This window comes from Anolis sagrei, chromosome 3 (genome assembly GCF_037176765.1).
Source record: "Anolis sagrei isolate rAnoSag1 chromosome 3, rAnoSag1.mat, whole genome shotgun sequence".
Lineage (NCBI taxonomy): Eukaryota > Metazoa > Chordata > Lepidosauria > Squamata > Dactyloidae > Anolis > Anolis sagrei.
This window is the reverse complement of record NC_090023.1, coordinates 212,853,946-212,860,621: the sequence shown is the minus strand read 5'-3', so window position 1 is coordinate 212,860,621 and position 6,676 is coordinate 212,853,946.

The following is a 6,676-nucleotide window of genomic DNA, read 5'->3' as shown; positions in this document are numbered from 1 at the left end:
TTTTTTATTCGTATTAGAAAATAAATGACCTAATCATCTTTCTCAAGCTACCTTGGAATTTCTCTCTTCTCTAATTTTTGTGATGTATTTCTGACATACAGAAAATCTATATGTTAAGGAAATGTATATATAAAACCACACAATTTATGGGAAAATGCATTTGAAGATGCATATATACGAGTATTGGCAAACCCAGTCCTGAGGGCCAGATGTGGCCCCTTGGGCTCTTTCCTCAGGCCCTCCTCTCTCTCACCATCCTATCCTTCCTTCTCTCTTTCCTTTCTACTTCCCTCCCTCCCTCCCTCCTTCCTGCCTTCCCTCTTTCTACCTTCCCTTCCTTCCCTTTCCTCCCTCCTTCCCTCTTTCTCTTTCTCCCTCCTTCCTACCCTTCCACCCTCTTGTCCTTCCTTGCTTCCTTCTTTCCTCCCTCATTTCTTCTCCCTCTTTTTCCTTCCTTCCTTCCTTCCTTCCTTCCTTCCTTCCTTCCTCCCTTCTTTCCTCCCTCATTTCTTCTCCCTCTTTTTCCTTCCTTCCTTCCTTCCTTCCTTCCTTCCATCCATCCATCCATCCATCCCTTTCGTATTTCCTTCCTTCTCTCTTCCCTCTCTCCTTTCCTCCCTCCATTTTCTTCCACCCTTCCTTCCATCCTTCTCTTCTTCCCTTCCTTAAATCTCTTTTACCTCCCTCCTTTCCTCCTGGGGGATGTTTAGCTGGGAGAACACCATGTTCCAAGATTTAAAAGGGTGTCCCATAGAGGAGGAGGGGAAATCTGACTTTCTGTTGCTCTAGAGACCAGGGCACAGGGGAGCAATAGTTTCAAATGACAGGGAAAGGGATTTGACTGAAAAGATTAGGAAGAACTTCCTGAGAGTAAGAGCTGTTGGAGAGTGGCATAGGCTGCCTGGGAGTTTGGTGGAATCTCCTTCTCTAGAAGTTTTTCCACAGAGGCTGTCTATTGGGAGTGCTTTGATTGTGCCTTCTTGCATGGCAGGGAGTTGGACTGGATGGCCCTTGGGGGTCTCTCACAGCTCTAGGATTCTATATCAGGAGTAGGCAATATGGAGTCTAATGAATACACTTTTTCTTTCCTGTCCACCATCTCATCCTGACCAAGGCCAACCCATTTGGGATTCAAATATTTCCCATATTTAATTCACTTTCTGCTTCTGAAAGAGAAGAGGAGGGGACTTGGGGAGAACCACCTTGTTCCTGGCCATTCTGGCCTGCCATGCAGCCCACAAGTTAGAAAGTTTGCCCATGCCTGATATATACACAGAGGGGGAAGCACACCAAAAGGCATATATGTTAGGGAGAATTTCATTTTCTTGGACGTATCTCCCGTCGGAGGTGTTTTCATCCCACACCAGGCTCCCCTTGTGGAAATACTTCTGTTTCCAAGTTTTGCGGACCATATGCTGAGGGATCAAGCCAAGGATCTTCTCCATCATCAGTTAAAAATTCCAGAATTTGCAGAATGTTGTGGAAATTGAGCAGAACACTCATATTTCTGAATTGAAATAAAACTGAAATGGGCCAAATGTAGGCTGATACATAAAGAAGTTTCATTTTGTGCCTAATGGGAAAAACAGCAAAAATGTAATTGATAAACAGCAAGTAGGTATTTGTCACTGTGTAGCCACTGTGATGTTAAAATATGCATGGGATTTTGTATATGTAACTTTGCATAACATTCTTGGGTTTGAAATGGTAGAATATGATAAACTTTCACTTGCACTGAAGTGTGGAAAAGCCTGTTCCAAAGCTGTTCTATCACTCAGATTTTGCTACTGTTATTTTTTCCCTGAGTTGCATATACGTTTGTACCTAAGTGGGATGTTCTCCCAATAGTTGCTACATGTCACTAAATTTCTACCTTCTTATAGAGCAGTGGTTCTCAACCTGTGGATCCCCAGGTGTTTTGGCCTACAACTCTCAGAATCCCAGCCAGTTTACCAGCTGTTAGAATTTCCAGGAATTGAAGGCCAAAACATCTGGGGACCCACAGGTTGAGAACCATTGCTATAGAGGAATGGTGGGTTGGGAGGGGAAATCAGTGAAGACACAGATGAGCAAATTATGTGGTCTCCATTTTTGTGGAACTTAACAGGTCTAGACTTTTCTGAGTTCTCCACTTTTTGACTAAAAATAAAAATCAGTTACCTGTATCAAAACTCTCCAAGACAGTCACTTTACTTTTAATTTTTTTAACCCCACTCCCTCATATATATATAGAGAGAGGGGGGAGGGGGGTTGTTTGTGTCACATTTTCAGCAAAGATTGTCATGCCAGTTTGAGTCAAACTCCATCATGCCAAGAAAAGAATGCACTTGTTTCATTTTTCAATTTTATATCTGAGAAATTCAGGATTTGACTGGATTGCTTTTATGAGTATTTTGTATTTCTTTTATTCTCTTTGCTTTGATATTTCTGTGCCTTTTGTATTGGCAAGTTCTCTGCATTAGGGCACTCGTGTCCAGCAAACGTAACTCTGAATCTTTTATTTGGAAAGTAAATAAAAAATAAAGCTTTCCTTCCCTCTCCTTCTTCTTTAGTCAAGTTGATAGCTTGTCTTCTCCTCCGTTTTCACAGTGTTTCTATTTATTTCTTGTGGGGATGCATTGAATAATACATCGTTCCCAGTAGAGTATAGACAGAGTTTTGTTATCATAAAAGCTGCCAAGAATCCTGATATTAAATTATACAGTTAGAACTAAAGCCATAAGGAACCAGCTTCCTGATTTCTTGCAGTTTGCTTAAGAAAGTAGTAAACTGACAGCCCAGTGCCAGACATGTTTACTCAGAAGAAGTCCCACTGTGTTTTATGGGATACTCTCAGAAAATTGTAATCAGAATTTTAGCGACATCTATTACTACGGTGACATGTCCTTGTTTTCCTTGAATGGATAATTGCAGTGTAGCTAAGCTGCTTTGAGTCCCCTCTGGGGGAGATAAAGTGGGATAATAATAATAATAATAATAATAATAATAATAATAATAATAATAAAAACATTTCTTCAAATAAAGGAGATTCACCCAAGTGAATCAATTTTATTTATTTATTTATGTATTTATTTATTATTTGAACTTATATGCCGCCACTCCCCTGGGGCTCGGAGCGGCTTACAAGAACAGGCTCAAATCGAACACAATTTAAAACAATTTAAAACAATTTAAAAACAATCAGAGATCAAAGGCCTGTTGAAATAGATATGTCTTACATGCCCTGCGGAAAGCTGATAAATCCTGCAAGGCACGGACTTCAGGTGGCAGAGTATTCCAGAGTGATGGTGCCACTGCTGTGAAGGCTCTGCGTCAATAAATAGGAGGAACCAACAAACCTCATGACAAGGTCTGTAAATAAATTGTACTCCCCACTGTTGAAAATTAAATAGAAAATTTGAAAAACCATCGACTCCTTAGATATTCATATGCTAAATTCAACTTTCTGTCTCACTGCTTCATTCAAAGCATAACACTCACCTCTAGCCAGAAAGGCCAACCATATGGCTGGAGGGAAGCTGGTCTCCTATCGACTGGCATTGCTGCCAGCCTGTAGCAGGGAGGGTCTTAAGGAAGCATCCTTCATTTAGCCCCTCCCCACTGCATTCGGTCTCTGGCAGCACAATTAAGAGGATGCATGCGCTGCTGCTAGGCTCAGCTCTTCCTAAGGGTTTGGAGTCCGGAGGGTTGGATTGGGGGTGAGTGGCTTCCCACTCACCCTGCTTAGTCTCCTTTGTTGCCTCAGGACAGTGGTTCTCAACCTGTGGGTCCCCAGATGTTTTGGCCTTCAACTCCCAGAAATCCTAACAGCTGGTAAACTGGCTGGGATTTCTGGGAGTTGTAGGTCAAAACACCTAGGGACACACAGGTTGAGAACCACTGCCTCAGGAGTTACTGTCAGTATCTCTGATATGATGACCTATAGGTCATGAGCCCCTGAGTGCAACATTGTGATAGATGGACCTGTGAAAGTATTGCATCCACTTCTCATTTACTTTGGCTAGGTATTTGTTTTATTTTTGAAGACTTCACCTTAAAACCATATTGGAACAGGCCATTGCGTTGTTTGGTTGTCATCTGGATCTTTATGGCCGAGTCAAGGAAGTCTAACACATTTCCTTACAGAGTCAATTTCTCGTCTGCTTCTTTCTTACTATGTAGTTAAGTGATTCTTCATTTATAATTTTTCCTCTTAACTACTGGTTTTCTCTATGTAAGTAAAAGGATTGACCAATAAATAGTCCAATGAGGTTTGGGGGCTTCAAGTTGAAGCTATGTTTCATGAGATGTTCATTGGTTCATTGATTAACATGATACATCTGATAGGTATGCCAATCCTTTGAGTTTATGTTTCTGATCCAGAAACATAAAGGCACAATTTTTGTAGCTCATGTCTTTAACAGAAAGAATAGTATATTTTCAGTGTATGCAGAAGTAAATAATTCTGTTCAGTCTCATAACTTCAGCAGTATGAAAGGAGCTTCAAGGAATCATAGATTTAAGGTATTCTCCACATATAGCTCAGATAACCAATATCTTCTAAATTCCATGCATATTTGAAGTCCAGAGTATCATGGGAGTACATCCAAGAGGGATCTGGCCTGGTCTCTAAGCCCCTAATTAGGGCAGAAGTTTCAGTCTGCAGTTGTGCCAAAAAGGAATAATACATGAGCACAAACAGTATTTTACTGCCCAGATGCCTCCTCGGTGACAGGTGTCACTGGGTTTTCACCTTCAATTGTATTCTCAAAATTGCAGGTGAACCCTTCCAGCCTTGTGATATTGTTGTTGTTTTTTTTAAAATGGCCTCAAAATATGGCAGCTGTCAAGCCAGATGTTCTAGGCAATTTGTTGAGCTTCTTGACAGTGGTTAAAGTAGAGCAGCAGTTTCAAACTTTTTATTTAAGAGCTCCATTGGTGGAATCTTACTTTGGTTCTGCAGGTTATACTTGATAACAGAAGGTAGGTAGCCTGTTCCTCTTAGTAGCTTTGCATTCTGTCTTCTTGTCTGTGGTCTTCATGTGGAAGCACTGGAATGGGTGAGTTCCATTTCACTGAGTTTTAATGCAAACTTTAAGGAACTATCTAAGTTATGGTTCACCCACTGCACCACTGGGGGCTCCACCTTGGAAATTAGCCCACAGGTTTCTCATGATCCGGGATAGAGTAGAGAACTGTGTTTCAAGAAAACATCAGAAGCAGGGGATTAACAAGAGTTGATTCTCATTCTCTCCTCACAACCTCTGAGGATGCTTGCTATAGATGCAGGTGAAACGTCAGGAGAGACTGCTTCTAGAACATGGCCATATAGCCCGAAAAACCTACAACAACCCAGATTCTCATTCTCGTTCTCTCTTTTTCTCTCTCAGAGTAAGCAAGTGATTTAGCATAGTTGGTATAATTTTGCCTTTTGAAGGCTATTACATTTATGTTTTAATGTATGTGTGAGTGTGCATATGCAGGGATGTGTGTTGAGGCTATTTTGGGAGACTTTGTGGAGGGGTAAGTGATGTTTTAGTAATATGTGGGAGGGTTTGGTAGCAATTTCCTCTTTTAACCACATTTTGGCACTGCTCCAGACAACAGGAGAGCTGCAATGAGTGGACTACTGATCTTCTTTTGTATAAAGCAGCTCATGCATATGACGGTACCTCAAAATGTGACATTTTGATCCCAGAAGCATGTCTTTTGCCCCTCCCAAAAGGTGGTCATTTAGACATCACAAAAAAGAGAAGAAAACAAGGGAAGGCACTGATTTGTATAAAACAACATGTGCAGTAAGGACCTCATCACATTGATGAGGTCCTCCAGATCAATTCGCCAGCCTCCATGATGAATTGGGGGAGGGGCAGTGAGGCAATCCCGGTGCCCCGTACCCTGCCTTGCCAGGAGCTGACGCTTTCCCATCTCACATGGGGAAGTGTTTCCATGCGGCTTCCCTCCACAGTAGCCTCGTTGTTTCTAATGGAACATGTGGAGGCTCTTGTGTTGGTGGCGCAGCGTCATAAGATGCTGCCATCCCAGTTGAGCCATAGAGCCCTGCCAAAAGTGAAGCTACAACATTTGATTGGTGGTGGAGGGCTCCGTTACTCAACTGGGGCAGAAGTGTCCTAGGATGTTGAAATTTCCTCATGTGATGAGGTTGCAAGAGCCTTGTTTCCATGTGGGATAGATTCCTGGCTAAAGTGCAGTTGCTTGGAAATGTACATATGACAGAACACCATTAAATAAGGTGACTTCCAGTCCTGGCATACCATAGAGTTGTGTTCTAGTGATATACTCTCTAGGAATTTGCTATGTCCTCCAAGGCAATTCCATGGCAATTTCCAAGAGGATTATAACATAGAATCACCTGAAGGTCCTAGCAAATTCTTAAAGAGACCATTTCCCCCCATAAGTGAAACTGCACATATTGGTTTTATAGTTGAGGGAATATTACTGTACTCATTTATACACGATAATACAAAATTAGAAAAGAGGTTGTCAATAAAATTATTATCTTACTCAAATTGGGAAGAAGCTGACCAAGTAACATGTGTTGAAACAATGCTTATTGTCCAGGTACTAATGGTAGATGAACAGCTTCAGGATACCCTTCAAACAAAGGGCACCTTCAAAAAGACAGGCTTTCAGTTAGAGGACTGATCTCTGTAAAAGTGGACATGTATTTTTCCTC